The sequence below is a fragment of the Macaca nemestrina genome, chromosome 15, assembly GCF_043159975.1.
Source record: "Macaca nemestrina isolate mMacNem1 chromosome 15, mMacNem.hap1, whole genome shotgun sequence".
Taxonomy (NCBI): domain Eukaryota; kingdom Metazoa; phylum Chordata; class Mammalia; order Primates; family Cercopithecidae; genus Macaca; species Macaca nemestrina.
Window position 1 is genome coordinate 80668430 of NC_092139.1, and position 18579 is coordinate 80687008.

The window sequence follows — 18579 nt, forward strand, 5'->3', positions numbered from 1 at the left end:
CGATAACAAAGAGAAAGAAACTTTCTGAGAAACTTCTTGGCCTTCTGTGAAATCATCTCACCGAGTTACAGCTTTCCCCTCAAGAAGCCTTTCGCTAAGACAGTCCTTGTGGAATTGGCAAAGTGATATTTGGAAGCCCATAGAGGGCTATGGTGAAAAAGTAAATATCCTCAGATGAAATCTGGAAAGAAGCTTTCTGAGAAACTGCTTAGTGTTCTGTTAATTCATCTCACAGAGTTAAATCTGTGTTTCGTGGATCTCTTTGCTAGCCTTATTTCTGTGGAATCTGAGAACAGATATTTCGGATCCCATTGAAGACTATAGGGCCAAAGGAAATATCTTCCGATAACAAAGAGAAAGAAGCTTTCTGAGAAACTTCTTTGCGTTCTGTGAAATCATCTCACAGAGTTACAGCTTTCCTCTCAAGAAGCCATGCGCTAAGACAGTTCTTGTGGAATTGGCAAAGTGATATTTGGAAGCCCTTAAAGGGCTATGGTGAAAAAGGAAATATCCTCAGATGAAATCTGGAAAGAAGCTTTCTGAGAAACTGCTTAGTGTTCTGTTAATTCATCTCACAGAGTTACAACTGTATTTCGTGGATCTCTTTGCTAGCCTTATTTCTGTGGAATTTGAGAACTGATATTTCAGATCCCATTGAAGACTATAGGGCCAAAGGATATATCCTCCGATAACAAAGAGAAAGAAGCTTTCTGAGAAACTTCTTTGCGTTCTGTGAAATCATCTCACAGAGTTACAGCTTTTCCCTCAAGAAGCCTTTCGATAAGACAGTTCTTGTGGAATTGTCAAAGTGATATTTTGAAGCCGATAGAGGGCTATGTTGAAAAAGGAAATATCCTCAGATGAAATCTGGAAAGAAGCTTTCTGAGAAACTGCTTAGTGTTCTGTTAATTCATCTCACAGAGTTACATCTGTATTTCCTGGATCTCTTTGCTAGCCTTATTTCTGTGGAATATGAGAAAAGATATTTCGGATCCCTTTCAAGACTATAGGGCCAAAGGAAATATCCTCCGATAACAAAGAGAAAGAAGCTTTCTGAGAAACTTCTTTGTGTTCTGTGAAATCATCTCACAGAGTTACAGCTTTCCCCTCAAGAAGGCTTTCGCTAAGACAGTTCTTGTGGAATTGGCAAAGTGATATTTGGAAGCCCATAGAGGGCTATGGTGAAAAAGGAAATATCCTCAGATGAAATCTGGAAAGAAGCTTTCTGAGAAACTGCTTAGTGTTCGGTTAATTCATCTCACAGAGTTACATCTGTATTTCGAGGATCTCTTTGCTATCCTTATTTCTGTGGAACCTGAGAAGAGATATTTTGGATCCCTTTGAAGACTATAGGGCCAAAGGAAATATCCTCCGATAACAAAGAGAAAGAAGCTTTCTGAGAAACTTCTTTGTGTTCTGTGAAATCATCTCACAGAGTTACAGCTTTCCCCTCAAGAAGCCTTTCGCTAAGACAGTTCTTGTGGAATTCGCAAAGTGATATTTGGAAGCCCATAGAGGGCTATGGTGAAAAATGATATATCCTCAGATGAAATCTGGAAAGAAGCTTTCTGAGAAACTGCTTAGTGTTCGGTTAATTCATCTCACAGAGTTACATCTGTATTTCGTGGATCTCTTTGCTAGCCTTATTTCTGTGGAATCTGAGAACAGATATTTCGGATCCCTTTGAAGACTATAGGGCCAAAGAAAATATCCTCCGATAACAAAGAGAAAGAAGCTTTCTGAGAAACTACTTTGTGTTCTGTGAAATCATCTCACAGAGTTACAGCTTTTCCCTCAAGAAGCCATTCGCTAAGACAGTTCTTGTGGAATTGGGAAAGTGATATTTGGAAGCCCATAGAGGCGTATGGTAAAAAAGGAAATATCCTCACATGAAATCTGGAAAGAAGCTTTCTGAGAAACTTCTTTGTGTTCTGTGAAATCATCTCACAGAGTTACAGCATTCCCCTCAAGAAGCCTTTCGCTAAGACAGTTCTTGTGGAATTGGCAAAGTGATATTTGGAAGCCCTTAGAGGGCTATGGTGAAAAAGGAAATATCCTCAGATGAAATCTGGAAAGAAGCTTTCTGAGAAACTGCTTAGTGTTCGTTTAATTCATCTCACAGAGTTACATCTGTATTTCGTGGATCTCTTTGCTAGCCTTATTTCAGTGGGATCTGAGAACAGATACTTTGGATCCCTTTGAAGACTATAGGGCCAAAGGAAATATCCTCCGATTACAAAGAGAAAGAAGCTTTCTTAGAGACTTCTTTGTGTTCTGTGAAATCTTCTCACAGAGTTACAGCTTTGCCCTCAAGAAGCCTTTCGCTAAGACAGTTCTTGTGGAATTGGCAAAGTGATATTTGGAAGCCCATAGAGGGCTATGGTGAAAAAGGAAATATCCTCAGATGAAATATGGAAAGAAGCTTCCTGATTAACTGCTTAGTGTTCTCTTAATTCATCTCACAGAGTTACATCTCTATTTCGTGGATCTCTTGGCTAGCCTTATTTCTGTGGAATCTGAGAACAGATACTTCGGATCCCTTTGAAGACTATAGGGCCAAGTAAATATCCTCCGATAACAAAGAGAAAGAAGCTTTCTGAGAAACTTCTTTGTGTTCTGTGAAATCATCTCACAGAGTTACAGCTTTCCCCTCAAGAAGCCTTTCGCTAAGACAGTTCTTGTGGAATTGGCAAAGTGATATTTGGAAGCCCATAGAGGGCTATGGTGAAAAAGGAAATATCCTCAGATGAAATCTGGAAAGAAGCTTTCTGAGAAACTGCTTAGTGTTCGTTTAATTCATCTCACAGAGTTACATCTGTATTTCGTGGATCTCTTTGCTAGCCTTATTTCTGTGGAATCTGAGAACAGATATTTTGGATCCCTTTGAAGACTATAGGGCCAAAGGAAATATCCTCCGATAACAAAGAGAAAGAAACTTTCTGAGAAACTTCTTGGCCTTCTGTGAAATCATCTCACCGAGTTACAGCTTTCCCCTCAAGAAGCCTTTCGCTAAGACAGTTCTTGTGGAATTGGCAAAGTGATATTTGGAAGCCCATAGAGGGCTAAGGGGTAAAAGGAAATATCCTCAGATGAAATCTGGAAAGAAGCTTTCTGAGAAACCGCTTAGTGTTCTGTTAATTCACCTCACAGAGTTACATTTGTATTTCGTGGATCTCTTTGCTAGCCTTATTTCTGTGGAATCTGGGAATAGATATTTCGGATCCCTTTGAAGACTATAGGGCCAAAGGAAATATCCTCCGATAACAAAGAGAAAGAAGCTTTCTGAGAAACTTCTTTGCATTCTGTGAAATCATCTCACAGAGTTACAGCTTTCCCCTCAAGAAGCCTTTCGCTAAGACAGTTCTTGTGGAATTGGCAAAGTGATATTTGGAAGCCCATAGAGGGCTATGGTGAAAAAGGAAATATGCTCAGATGAAATCTGGAAAGAAGATTTCTGAAAAACTGCTTGGTGTTCTGTTAATTCATCTCACAGAGTTACATCTGTACTTCGTGGATGTCTTTGATAGTCTTATTTCTGTGGAATCAGAGAACAGATATTTCGGATCCCTTTGAACACAATAGCGCCAAAGGAAATGTCCTCCGATAACAAAGAGAAAGAAGCTTTCTGAGAAACTTCTTTGTGTTCTGTGAAATCATCTCACAGAGTTACAGCTTTCCCCTCAAGAAGCCTTTCGCTAAGACAGTTCTTGTGGAATTGGCGAAGTGATATTTGGAAGCCCATAGAGGGCTATGGTGAAAAAGGAAATATCCTCAGATGAAATGTGGAAAGAAGCTTTCTGAGAAACTGCTTAGTGTTCTGTAGGTTCATCTCACAGAGTTACATCTGTATTTCGTGGATCTCTTTGCTAGCCTTATTTCTGTGGAATCTGAGAACAGATATTTCGGATCCCATTGAAGACTATAAGGCCAAAGGAAATATCCTTCGATAACAAAGAGAAAGAAGCTTTCTGAGAAACTTCTTTGTGTTCTGTGAAATCATCTCACAGAGTTACAGCTTTCACCTCAAGAAGCCTTTCGCTAAGACAGTTCTTGTGGAATTGGCAAAGTGATATTTGGAAGCCCATAGAGGGCTATGGTGAAAAAGGAAATATCCTCAGATGAAATCTGGAAAGAAGATTTCTGAAAAACTGCTTGGTGTTCTGTTAATTCATCTAACAGTGTTACATCTGTACTTCGTGGATGTCTTTGATAGTCTTATTTCTGTGGAATCAGAGAACAGATATTTCGGATCCCTTTGAACACAATAGCGCCAAAGGAAATGTCCTCCGATAACAAAGAGAAAGAAGCATTCTGAGAAACTTCTTTGCTTTCTGTGAAATCATCTCACAGAGTTACAGCTTTCCCCTCAGGAAGCCTTTCGCTAAGACAGTTCTTGTGGAATTGGCAAAGTGATATTTGGAAGCCCATAGAGGGCTATGGTGAAAAAGGAAATATCCTCAGATGAAATCTGGAAAGAAGCTTTCTGAGAAACTGCTTAGTGTTCTGTTAATTCATCTCACAGAGTTACATCTGTATTTCGTGGATCTCTTTGCTAGCCTTTTTTATGTGGAATCTGTGAAGAGATATTTCGGATCCCTTTGAAGACTATAGAGCCAAAGGAAATATCCTCTGATAACAAAGAGAAAGAAGCTTTCTGAGAAGCTTCTTTGTGTTCTGTGAAATCATCTCACAGAGTTACAGCTTTCCCCTCAAGAAGCCTTTCGCTAAGACATTTCTTGTGGAATTGGCAAAGTGATATTTGGAAGCCCATAGAGGGCTATGTTGAAAAAGGAAATATCCTCAGATGAAAACTGGAAAGAATCTTTCTGAGAAACTGCTCAGGGTTCTTAATTCATGTCACAGAGTTGCATCTGTATTTCCTGGATCTCTTTGCTAGCCTTATTTCTGTGGAATCTGTGAACAGATATTTCGGATCCCATTGAAGACTATTGGGCCAAAAGAAATATCCTCCGATAACAAAGAGAAAGAAGCTTTCTGAGAAACTTCTTTGCGTTCTGTGAAATCATCTCACAGAGTTACAGCTTTCCCCTCAAGAAGCCTTTCGCTAAGACACTTCTTGTGGAATTGGCGAAGTGATATTTGGAAGCCCATAGAGGGCTATGGTGAAAAAGGAAATATCCTCAGATGAAATCTGGAAAGAAGCTTTCTGAAAAACTGCTTAGTGTTCTGTTAATTCATCTCACAGAGTTACATCTGTAATTCGTGGATCTCTTTGCTAGCCTTATTTCTGTGGAATCTAAGAACAGATATTTCGGATTCCTTTGAAGCCTATAGGGCCAAAGGAAATATCCTCTGATAACAAAGAGAAAGAAGCTTTCTGAGAAACTTCTTTGCATTCTGTGAAATCATCTCACAGAGTTACAGATTTCCCCTCAAGAAGCCTTTCGCTACGACAGTTCTTGTGTTTTTGAAAAAGTGATATTTGGAAGCCCTTAGAGGACTATGGTGAAAAAGGAAATATCCTCAGATGAAATCTGGAAAGAAGCTTTCTGAGAAACTGCTTAGTGTTCTATTAGTTCATCTCACAGAGTTACATCTGTATTTCGTGGATCTCTTTGCTAGCCTTATTTCTGTGGAATCTGAGAATAGATATTTCGGATCCCTTTGAAGACTATAGGGCCAAAGGAAATATCCATCGTTAACAAAGAGAAAGAAGCTTTATGAGAAACTTCTTTGTGTTCTGTGAAATCATCTCACAGAGTTACAGCTTTCCCCTCAAGAAGCCTTTCGCTAAGACAGTTCTTGTGGAATTGGCAAAGTGATATTTGGAAGCCCATAGAGGGCTAGGGTGAAAAAGGAAATATCCTCAGGTGAAATATGGAAAGAAGCTTTCTGAGAAACTGCTTAGTGTTCTGTTAATTCATCTCACAGAGTTACATCTGTATTTCGTGGATCTCTTTGCTAGCCTTATTTCTGTGGAATCTGAGAACAGATATTTCGGATCCCTTTGAAGACTATAGGGGCAAAGGAAATATCCTCCGATAAAAAAGAGAAAGAAGCTTTCTTGGAAACTTCTTTGTGTTCTGTGAAATCGTCTGACAGAGTTACAGCTTTCCCCTCAAGAAGCCTTTCGCTAAGACAGTTCTTGTGGAATTGGCAAAGTGATATTGGGAAGCCCATAGAGGGCTATGGTGAAAAAGGAAATATCCTCAGATGAAATCTGGAAAGCAGCTTTCCGAGAAACCGCTTAGTGTTCTGTTAATCCATCTCACAGAGTTACATCTGTATTTCGTGGATCTCTTTGCTAGCCTTATTTCTGTGGAATCTGAGAATAGATATTTCGGATCCCTTTGAAGACTATAGGACCAAAGGAAATATCCTCCGATAACAAAGAGAAAGAAGCTTTCTGAGAAACTTCTTTGCATTCTGTGAAATCATCTCACAGAGTTACAGCTTTCCCCTCAAGAAGCCTTTCGCTAAGACAGTTCTTGTGGAATTGGCAAAGTGATATTTGGAAGCCCATAGAGGGCTATGGTGAAAAAGGAAATATCCTCAGATGAAATCTGGAAAGAAGATTTCTGAAAAACTGCTTGGTGTTCTGTTAATTCATCTCACAGAGTTACATCTGTACTTCGTGGATGTCTTTGATAGTCTTATTTCTGTGGAATCAGAGAACAGATATTTCGGATCCCTTTGAACACAATAGCGCCAAAGGAAATGTCCTCCGATAACAAAGAGAAAGAAGCTTTCTTAGAAACTTCTTTGTGTTCTGTGAAATCATCTCAGAGAGTTACAGCTTTCCCCTAAAGAAGACTTTCGCTAAGAGAGTTCTTGTGGAATTGGCGAAGTGATATTTGGAAGCCCGTAGAGGGCTATGGTGAAAAAGGAAATATCCTCAGATGAAATCTGGAAAGAAGCTTTCTGAGAAACTGCTTAGTGTTCTGATAATTCATCTCACAGAGTTACATCTGTATTTCGTGGATCTCTTTGCTAGCCTTATTTCTGTGGAATCTGAGAACAGATATTTCGGATCCCATTGAAGCCTATAGGGCCAAAGGAAATATCCTCTGATAACAAAGAGAAAGAAGCTTTCTGAGAAACTTCTTTGCATTCTGAGAAATCATCTCACAGAGTTACAGATTTCCCCTCAAGAAGCCTTTCGCTACCACAGTTCTTGTGTTATTGAAAAAGTGATATTTGGATGCCCTTAGAGGGCTATGGTGAAAAAGGAAATATCCTCAGATGAAATCTGGAAAGAAGCTTTCTGAGAAACTGCTTAGTGTTCTGTTAATTCATCTCACAGAGTTACAACTGTATTTCGTGGATCTCTTTGCTAGCCTTATTTCTGTGGAATTTGAGAACTGATATTTCAGATCCCATTGAAGACTATAGGGCCAAAGGATATATCCTCCGATAACAAAGAGAAAGAAGCTTTCTGAGAAACTTCTTTGCGTTCTGTGAAATCATCTCACAGAGTTACAGCTTTTCCCTCAAGAAGCCTTTCGATAAGACAGTTCTTGTGGAATTGTCAAAGTGATATTTTGAAGCCGATAGAGGGCTATGTTGAAAAAGGAAATATCCTCAGATGAAATCTGGAAAGAAGCTTTCTGAGAAACTGCTTAGTGTTCTGTTAATTCATCTCACAGAGTTACATCTGTATTTCCTGGATCTCTTTGCTAGCCTTATTTCTGTGGAATCTGAGAAAAGATATTTCGGATCCCTTTCAAGACTATAGGGCCAAAGGAAATATCCTCCGATAACAAAGAGAAAGAAGCTTTCTGAGAAACTTCTTTGTGTTCTGTGAAATCATCTCACAGAGTTACAGCTTTCCCCTCAAGAAGGCTTTCGCTAAGACAGTTCTTGTGGAATTGGCAAAGTGATATTTGGAAGCCCATAGAGGGCTATGGTGAAAAAGGAAATATCCTCAGATGAAATCTGGAAAGAAGCTTTCTGAGAAACTGCTTAGTGTTCGGTTAATTCATCTCACAGAGTTACATCTGTATTTCGAGGATCTCTTTGCTATCCTTATTTCTGTGGAACCTGAGAAGAGATATTTTGGATCCCTTTGAAGACTATAGGGCCAAAGGAAATATCCTCCGATAACAAAGAGAAAGAAGCTTTCTGAGAAACTTCTTTGTGTTCTGTGAAATCATCTCACAGAGTTACAGCTTTCCCCTCAAGAAGCCTTTCGCTAAGACAGTTCTTGTGGAATTCGCAAAGTGATATTTGGAAGCCCATAGAGGGCTATGGTGAAAAATGATATATCCTCAGATGAAATCTGGAAAGAAGCTTTCTGAGAAACTGCTTAGTGTTCGGTTAATTCATCTCACAGAGTTACATCTGTATTTCGTGGATCTCTTTGCTAGCCTTATTTCTGTGGAATCTGAGAACAGATATTTCGGATCCCTTTGAAGACTATAGGGCCAAAGAAAATATCCTCCGATAACAAAGAGAAAGAAGCTTTCTGAGAAACTACTTTGTGTTCTGTGAAATCATCTCACAGAGTTACAGCTTTTCCCTCAAGAAGCCATTCGCTAAGACAGTTCTTGTGGAATTGGGAAAGTGATATTTGGAAGCCCATAGAGGCGTATGGTAAAAAAGGAAATATCCTCACATGAAATCTGGAAAGAAGCTTTCTGAGAAACTTCTTTGTGTTCTGTGAAATCATCTCACAGAGTTACAGCTTTCCCCTCAAGAAGCCTTTCGCTAAGACAGTTCTTGTGGAATTGGCAAAGTGATATTTGGAAGCCCTTAGAGGGCTATGGTGAAAAAGGAAATATCCTCAGATGAAATCTGGAAAGAAGCTTTCTGAGAAACTGCTTAGTGTTCGTTTAATTCATCTCACAGAGTTACATCTGTATTTCGTGGATCTCTTTGCTAGCCTTATTTCAGTGGAATCTGAGAACAGATACTTTGGATCCCTTTGAAGACTATAGGGCCAAAGGAAATATCCTCCGATTACAAAGAGAAAGAAGCTTTCTTAGAGACTTCTTTGTGTTCTGTGAAATCTTCTCACAGAGTTACAGCTTTGCCCTCAAGAAGCCTTTCGCTAAGACAGTTCTTGTGGAATTGGCAAAGTGATATTTGGAAGCCCATAGAGGGCTATGGTGAAAAAGGAAATATCCTCAGATGAAATATGGAAAGAAGCTTCCTGATTAACTGCTTAGTGTTCTCTTAATTCATCTCACAGAGTTACATCTCTATTTCGTGGATCTCTTGGCTAGCCTTATTTCTGTGGAATCTGAGAACAGATACTTCGGATCCCTTTGAAGACTATAGGGCCAAGTAAATATCCTCCGATAACAAAGAGAAAGAAGCTTTCTGAGAAACTTCTTTGTGTTCTGTGAAATCATCTCACAGAGTTACAGCTTTCCCCTCAAGAAGCCTTTCGCTAAGACAGTTCTTGTGGAATTGGCAAAGTGATATTTGGAAGCCCATAGAGGGCTATGGTGAAAAAGGAAATATCCTCAGATGAAATCTGGAAAGAAGCTTTCTGAGAAACTGCTTAGTGTTCGTTTAATTCATCTCACAGAGTTACATCTGTATTTCGTGGATCTCTTTGCTAGCCTTATTTCTGTGGAATCTGAGAACAGATATTTTGGATCCCTTTGAAGACTATAGGGCCAAAGGAAATATCCTCCGATAACAAAGAGAAAGAAACTTTCTGAGAAACTTCTTGGCCTTCTGTGAAATCATCTCACCGAGTTACAGCTTTCCCCTCAAGAAGCCTTTCGCTAAGACAGTTCTTGTGGAATTGGCAAAGTGATATTTGGAAGCCCATAGAGGGCTAAGGGGTAAAAGGAAATATCCTCAGATGAAATCTGGAAAGAAGCTTTCTGAGAAACCGCTTAGTGTTCTGTTAATTCACCTCACAGAGTTACATTTGTATTTCGTGGATCTCTTTGCTAGCCTTATTTCTGTGGAATCTGGGAATAGATATTTCGGATCCCTTTGAAGACTATAGGGCCAAAGGAAATATCCTCCGATAACAAAGAGAAAGAAGCTTTCTGAGAAACTTCTTTGCATTCTGTGAAATCATCTCACAGAGTTACAGCTTTCCCCTCAAGAAGCCTTTCGCTAAGACAGTTCTTGTGGAATTGGCAAAGTGATATTTGGAAGCCCATAGAGGGCTATGGTGAAAAAGGAAATATGCTCAGATGAAATCTGGAAAGAAGATTTCTGAAAAACTGCTTGGTGTTCTGTTAATTCATCTCACAGAGTTACATCTGTACTTCGTGGATGTCTTTGATAGTCTTATTTCTGTGGAATCAGAGAACAGATATTTCGGATCCCTTTGAACACAATAGCGCCAAAGGAAATGTCCTCCGATAACAAAGAGAAAGAAGCTTTCTGAGAAACTTCTTTGTGTTCTGTGAAATCATCTCACAGAGTTACAGCTTTCCCCTCAAGAAGCCTTTCGCTAAGACAGTTCTTGTGGAATTGGCGAAGTGATATTTGGAAGCCCATAGAGGGCTATGGTGAAAAAGGAAATATCCTCAGATGAAATGTGGAAAGAAGCTTTCTGAGAAACTGCTTAGTGTTCTGTAGGTTCATCTCACAGAGTTACATCTGTATTTCGTGGATCTCTTTGCTAGCCTTATTTCTGTGGAATCTGAGAACAGATATTTCGGATCCCATTGAAGACTATAAGGCCAAAGGAAATATCCTTCGATAACAAAGAGAAAGAAGCTTTCTGAGAAACTTCTTTGTGTTCTGTGAAATCATCTCACAGAGTTACAGCTTTCACCTCAAGAAGCCTTTCGCTAAGACAGTTCTTGTGGAATTGGCAAAGTGATATTTGGAAGCCCATAGAGGGCTATGGTGAAAAAGGAAATATCCTCAGATGAAATCTGGAAAGAAGATTTCTGAAAAACTGCTTGGTGTTCTGTTAATTCATCTAACAGTGTTACATCTGTACTTCGTGGATGTCTTTGATAGTCTTATTTCTGTGGAATCAGAGAACAGATATTTCGGATCCCTTTGAACACAATAGCGCCAAAGGAAATGTCCTCCGATAACAAAGAGAAAGAAGCATTCTGAGAAACTTCTTTGCTTTCTGTGAAATCATCTCACAGAGTTACAGCTTTCCCCTCAGGAAGCCTTTCGCTAAGACAGTTCTTGTGGAATTGGCAAAGTGATATTTGGAAGCCCATAGAGGGCTATGGTGAAAAAGGAAATATCCTCAGATGAAATCTGGAAAGAAGCTTTCTGAGAAACTGCTTAGTGTTCTGTTAATTCATCTCACAGAGTTACATCTGTATTTCGTGGATCTCTTTGCTAGCCTTTTTTATGTGGAATCTGTGAAGAGATATTTCGGATCCCTTTGAAGACTATAGAGCCAAAGGAAATATCCTCTGATAACAAAGAGAAAGAAGCTTTCTGAGAAGCTTCTTTGTGTTCTGTGAAATCATCTCACAGAGTTACAGCTTTCCCCTCAAGAAGCCTTTCGCTAAGACATTTCTTGTGGAATTGGCAAAGTGATATTTGGAAGCCCATAGAGGGCTATGTTGAAAAAGGAAATATCCTCAGATGAAAACTGGAAAGAATCTTTCTGAGAAACTGCTCAGGGTTCTTAATTCATGTCACAGAGTTGCATCTGTATTTCCTGGATCTCTTTGCTAGCCTTATTTCTGTGGAATCTGTGAACAGATATTTCGGATCCCATTGAAGACTATTGGGCCAAAAGAAATATCCTCCGATAACAAAGAGAAAGAAGCTTTCTGAGAAACTTCTTTGCGTTCTGTGAAATCATCTCACAGAGTTACAGCTTTCCCCTCAAGAAGCCTTTCGCTAAGACACTTCTTGTGGAATTGGCGAAGTGATATTTGGAAGCCCATAGAGGGCTATGGTGAAAAAGGAAATATCCTCAGATGAAATCTGGAAAGAAGCTTTCTGAAAAACTGCTTAGTGTTCTGTTAATTCATCTCACAGAGTTACATCTGTAATTCGTGGATCTCTTTGCTAGCCTTATTTCTGTGGAATCTAAGAACAGATATTTCGGATTCCTTTGAAGCCTATAGGGCCAAAGGAAATATCCTCTGATAACAAAGAGAAAGAAGCTTTCTGAGAAACTTCTTTGCATTCTGTGAAATCATCTCACAGAGTTACAGATTTCCCCTCAAGAAGCCTTTCGCTACGACAGTTCTTGTGTTTTTGAAAAAGTGATATTTGGAAGCCCTTAGAGGACTATGGTGAAAAAGGAAATATCCTCAGATGAAATCTGGAAAGAAGCTTTCTGAGAAACTGCTTAGTGTTCTATTAGTTCATCTCACAGAGTTACATCTGTATTTCGTGGATCTCTTTGCTAGCCTTATTTCTGTGGAATCTGAGAATAGATATTTCGGATCCCTTTGAAGACTATAGGGCCAAAGGAAATATCCATCGTTAACAAAGAGAAAGAAGCTTTATGAGAAACTTCTTTGTGTTCTGTGAAATCATCTCACAGAGTTACAGCTTTCCCCTCAAGAAGCCTTTCGCTAAGACAGTTCTTGTGGAATTGGCAAAGTGATATTTGGAAGCCCATAGAGGGCTAGGGTGAAAAAGGAAATATCCTCAGGTGAAATATGGAAAGAAGCTTTCTGAGAAACTGCTTAGTGTTCTGTTAATTCATCTCACAGAGTTACATCTGTATTTCGTGGATCTCTTTGCTAGCCTTATTTCTGTGGAATCTGAGAACAGATATTTCGGATCCCTTTGAAGACTATAGGGGCAAAGGAAATATCCTCCGATAAAAAAGAGAAAGAAGCTTTCTTGGAAACTTCTTTGTGTTCTGTGAAATCGTCTGACAGAGTTACAGCTTTCCCCTCAAGAAGCCTTTCGCTAAGACAGTTCTTGTGGAATTGGCAAAGTGATATTGGGAAGCCCATAGAGGGCTATGGTGAAAAAGGAAATATCCTCAGATGAAATCTGGAAAGCAGCTTTCCGAGAAACCGCTTAGTGTTCTGTTAATCCATCTCACAGAGTTACATCTGTATTTCGTGGATCTCTTTGCTAGCCTTATTTCTGTGGAATCTGAGAATAGATATTTCGGATCCCTTTGAAGACTATAGGACCAAAGGAAATATCCTCCGATAACAAAGAGAAAGAAGCTTTCTGAGAAACTTCTTTGCATTCTGTGAAATCATCTCACAGAGTTACAGCTTTCCCCTCAAGAAGCCTTTCGCTAAGACAGTTCTTGTGGAATTGGCAAAGTGATATTTGGAAGCCCATAGAGGGCTATGGTGAAAAAGGAAATATCCTCAGATGAAATCTGGAAAGAAGATTTCTGAAAAACTGCTTGGTGTTCTGTTAATTCATCTCACAGAGTTACATCTGTACTTCGTGGATGTCTTTGATAGTCTTATTTCTGTGGAATCAGAGAACAGATATTTCGGATCCCTTTGAACACAATAGCGCCAAAGGAAATGTCCTCCGATAACAAAGAGAAAGAAGCTTTCTTAGAAACTTCTTTGTGTTCTGTGAAATCATCTCAGAGAGTTACAGCTTTCCCCTCAAGAAGACTTTCGCTAAGAGAGTTCTTGTGGAATTGGCGAAGTGATATTTGGAAGCCCGTAGAGGGCTATGGTGAAAAAGGAAATATCCTCAGATGAAATCTGGAAAGAAGCTTTCTGAGAAACTGCTTAGTGTTCTGATAATTCATCTCACAGAGTTACATCTGTATTTCGTGGATCTCTTTGCTAGCCTTATTTCTGTGGAATCTGAGAACAGATATTTCGGATCCCATTGAAGCCTATAGGGCCAAAGGAAATATCCTCTGATAACAAAGAGAAAGAAGCTTTCTGAGAAACTTCTTTGCATTCTGAGAAATCATCTCACAGAGTTACAGATTTCCCCTCAAGAAGCCTTTCGCTACCACAGTTCTTGTGTTATTGAAAAAGTGATATTTGGATGCCCTTAGAGGGCTATGGTGAAAAAGGAAATATCCTCAGATGAAATCTGGAAAGAAGCTTTCTGAGAAACTGCTTAGTGTTCTGTTAATTCACCTCACAGAGTTACATCTGTATTTCGTGGATCTCTTTGCTAGCCTTATTTCTGTGGAATCTGAGAACAGATATTTCGGATCCCTTTGAAGAATATAGGGCCAAAGGAAATATCCTTCGTTAACAAAGAGAAAGAAGCTTTATGAGAAACTTCTTTGTGTTCTGTGAAATCATCTCACAGAGTTACAGCTTTCCCCTCAAGAAGCCTGTCGCTAAGACAGTTCTTGTGGAATTGGCAAAGTGGTATTTGGAAGCCCATAGAGGGCTATGGTGAAAAAGGAAATATCCTCAGATGAAATCTGGAAAGAAGATTTCTGAAAAACTGCTTGGTGTTCTGTTAATTCATCTAACAGTGTTACATCTGTACTTCGTGGATGTCTTTGATAGTCTTATTTCTGTGGAATCAGAGAACAGATATTTCGGATCCCTTTGAACACAATAGCGCCAAAGGAAATGTCCTCCGATAACAAAGAGAAAGAAGCATTCTGAGAAACTTCTTTGCTTTCTGTGAAATCATCTCACAGAGTTACAGCTTTCCCCTCAGGAAGCCTTTCGCTAAGACAGTTCTTGTGGAATTGGCAAAGTGATATTTGGAAGCCCATAGAGGGCTATGGTGAAAAAGGAAATATCCTCAGATGAAATCTGGAAAGAAGCTTTCTGAGAAACTGCTTAGTGTTCTGTTAATTCATCTCACAGAGTTACATCTGTATTTCGTGGATCTCTTTGCTAGCCTTTTTTATGTGGAATCTGTGAAGAGATATTTCGGATCCCTTTGAAGACTATAGAGCCAAAGGAAATATCCTCTGATAACAAAGAGAAAGAAGCTTTCTGAGAAGCTTCTTTGTGTTCTGTGAAATCATCTCACAGAGTTACAGCTTTCCCCTCAAGGAGCCTTTCGCTAAGACAGTTCTTGTGGAATTGGCAAAGTGATATTTGGAAGCCCATAGAGGGCTAGGGTGAAAAATGAAATAACCTCAGGTGAAATATGGAAAGAAGCTTTCTGAGAAACTGCTTAGTGTTCTGTTAATTCATCTCACAGAGTTACATCTGTATTTCGTGGATCTCTTTGCTAGCCTTATTTCTGTGGAATCTGAGAACAGATATTTCGGATCCCTTTGAAGACTATAGGGGCAAAGGAAATATCCTCCGATAAAAAAGAGAAAGAAGCTTTCTTGGAAACTTCTTTGTGTTCTGTGAAATCGTCTGACAGAGTTACAGCTTTCCCCTCAAGAAGCCTTTCGCTAAGACAGTTCTTGTGGAATTGGCAAAGTGATATTGGGAAGCCCATAGAGGGCTATGGTGAAAAAGGAAATATCCTCAGATGAAATCTGGAAAGCAGCTTTCCGAGAAACCGCTTAGTGTTCTGTTAATCCATCTCACAGAGTTACATCTGTATTTCGTGGATCTCTTTGCTAGCCTTATTTCTGTGGAATCTGAGAATAGATATTTCGGATCCCTTTGAAGACTATAGGACCAAAGGAAATATCCTCCGATAACAAAGAGAAAGAAGCTTTCTGAGAAACTTCTTTGCATTCTGTGAAATCATCTCACAGAGTTACAGCTTTCCCCTCAAGAAGCCTTTCGCTAAGACAGTTCTTGTGGAATTGGCAAAGTGATATTTGGAAGCCCATAGAGGGCTATGGTGAAAAAGGAAATATCCTCGGATGAAATCTGGAAAGAAGATTTCTGAAAAACTGCTTGGTGTTCTGTTAATTCATCTCACAGAGTTACATCTGTACTTCGTGGATGTCTTTGATAGTCTTATTTCTGTGGAATCAGAGAACAGATATTTCGGATCCCTTTGAACACAATAGCGCCAAAGGAAATGTCCTCCGATAACAAAGAGAAAGAAGCTTTCTGAGAAACTTCTTTGCGTTCTGTGAAATCATCTCACAGAGTTACAGCTTTCCCCTCAAGAAGACTTTCGCTAAGAGAGTTCTTGTGGAATTGGCGAAGTGATATTTGGAAGCCCGTAGAGGGCTATGGTGAAAAAGGAAATATCCTCAGATGAAATCTGGAAAGAAGCTTTCTGAGAAACTGCTTAGTGTTCTGATAATTCATCTCACAGAGTTACATCTGTATTTCGTGGATCTCTTTGCTAGCCTTATTTCTGTGGAATCTGAGAACAGATATTTCGGATCCCATTGAAGCCTATAGGGCCAAAGGAAATATCCTCTGATAACAAAGAGAAAGAAGCTTTCTGAGAAACTTCTTTGCATTCTGTGAAATCATCTCACAGAGTTACAGATTTCCCCTCAAGAAGCCTTTCGCTACCACAGTTCTTGTGTTATTGAAAAAGTGATATTTGAATGCCCTTAGAGGGCTATGGTGAAAAAGGAAATATCCTCAGATGAAATCTGGAAAGAAGCTTTCTGAGAAACTGCTTAGTGTTCTGTTAATTCATCTCACAGAGTTACATCTGTATTTCGTGGATCTCTTTGCTAGCCTTATTTCTGTGGAATCTGAGAACAGATATTTCGGATCCCATTGAAGAATATAGGGCCAAAGGAAATATCCTTCGTTAACAAAGAGAAAGAAGCTTTATGAGAAACTTCTTTGTGTTCTGTGAAATCATCTCACAGAGTTACAGCTTTCCCCTCAAGAAGCCTGTCGCTAAGACAGTTCTTGTGGAATTGGCAAAGTGGTATTTGGAAGCCCATAGAGGGCTATGGTGAAAAAGGAAATATCCTCAGATGAAATCTGGAAAGAAGATTTCTGAAAAACTGCTTGGTGTTCTGTTAATTCATCTCACAGTGTTACATCTGTACTTCGTGGATGTCTTTGATAGTCTTATTTCTGTGGAATCAGAGAACAGATATTTCGGATCCCTTTGAACACAATAGCGCCAAAGGAAATGTCCTCCGATAACAAAGAGAAAGAAGCTTTCTGAGAAACTTCTTTGCGTTCTGTGAAATCATCTCACAGAGTTACAGCTTTCCCCTCAGGAAGCCTTTCGCTAAGACAGTTCTTGTGGAATTGGCAAAGTGATATTTGGAAGCCCATAGAGGGCTATGGTGAAAAAGGAAATATCCTCAGATGAAATCTGGAAAGAAGCTTTCTGAGAAACTGCTTAGTGTTCTGTTCATTCATCTCACAGAGTTACATCTGTATTTCGTGGATCTCTTTGCTAGCCTTTTTTATGTGGAATCTGTGAAGAGATATTTCGGATCCCTTTGAAGACTATAGAGCCAAAGGAAATATCCTCTGATAACAAAGAGAAAGAAGCTTTCTGAGAAGCTTCTTTGTGTTCTGTGAAATCATCTCACAGAGTTACAGCTTTCCCCTCAAGAAGCCTTTCGCTAAGACAGTTCTTGTGGAATTGGCAAAGTGATATTTGGAAGCCCATAGAGGGCTAGGGTGAAAAAGGAAATATCCTCAGGTGAAATATGGAAAGAAGCTTTCTGAGAAACTGCTTAGTGTTCTGTTAATTCATCTCACAGAGTTACATCTGTATTTCGTGGATCTCTTTGCTAGCCTTATTTCTGTGGAATCTGAGAACAGATATTTCGGATCCCTTTGAAGACTATAGGGGCAAAGGAAATATCCTCCGATAAAAAAGAGAAAGAAGCTTTCTTGGAAACTTCTTTGTGTTCTGTGAAATCGTCTGACAGAGTTACAGCTTTCCCCTCAAGAAGCCTTTCGCTAAGACAGTTCTTGTGGAATTGGCAAAGTGATATTTGGAAGCCCATAGAGGGCTATGGTGAAAAAGGAAATATCCTCAGATGAAATCTGGAAAGCAGCTTTCCGAGAAACCGCTTAGTGTTCTGTTAATCCATCTCACAGAGTTACATCTGTATTTCGTGGATCTCTTTGCTAGCCTTATTTCTGTGGAATCTGAGAATAGATATTTCGGATCCCTTTGAAGACTATAGGACCAAAGGAAATATCCTCCGATAACAAAGAGAAAGAAGCTTTCTGAGAAACTTCTTTGCATTCTGTGAAATCATCTCACAGAGTTACAGCTTTCCCCTCAAGAAGCCTTTCGCTAAGACAGTTCTTGTGGAATTGGCAAAGTGATATTTGGAAGCCCATAGAGGGCTATGGTGAAAAAGGAAATATCCTCGGATGAAATCTGGAAAGAAGATTTCTGAAAAACTGCTTGGTGTTCTGTTAATTCATCTCACAGAGTTACATCTGTACTTCGTGGATGTCTTTGATAGTCTTATTTCTGTGGAATCAGAGAACAGATATTTCGGATCCCTTTGAACACAATAGCGCCAAAGGAAATGTCCTCCGATAACAAAGAGAAAGAAGCTTTCTGAGAAACTTCTTTGCGTTCTGTGAAATCATCTCACAGAGTTACAGCTTTCCCCTCAAGAAGACTTTCGCTAAGAGAGTTCTTGTGGAATTGGCGAAGTGATATTTGGAAGCCCGTAGAGGGCTATGGTGAAAAAGGAAATATCCTCAGATGAAATCTGGAAAGAAGCTTTCTGAGAAACTGCTTAGTGTTCTGATAATTCATCTCACAGAGTTACATCTGTATTTCGTGGATCTCTTTGCTAGCCTTATTTCTGTGGAATCTGAGAACAGATATTTCGGATCCCATTGAAGCCTATAGGGCCAAAGGAAATATCCTCTGATAACAAAGAGAAAGAAGCTTTCTGAGAAACTTCTTTGCATTCTGTGAAATCATCTCACA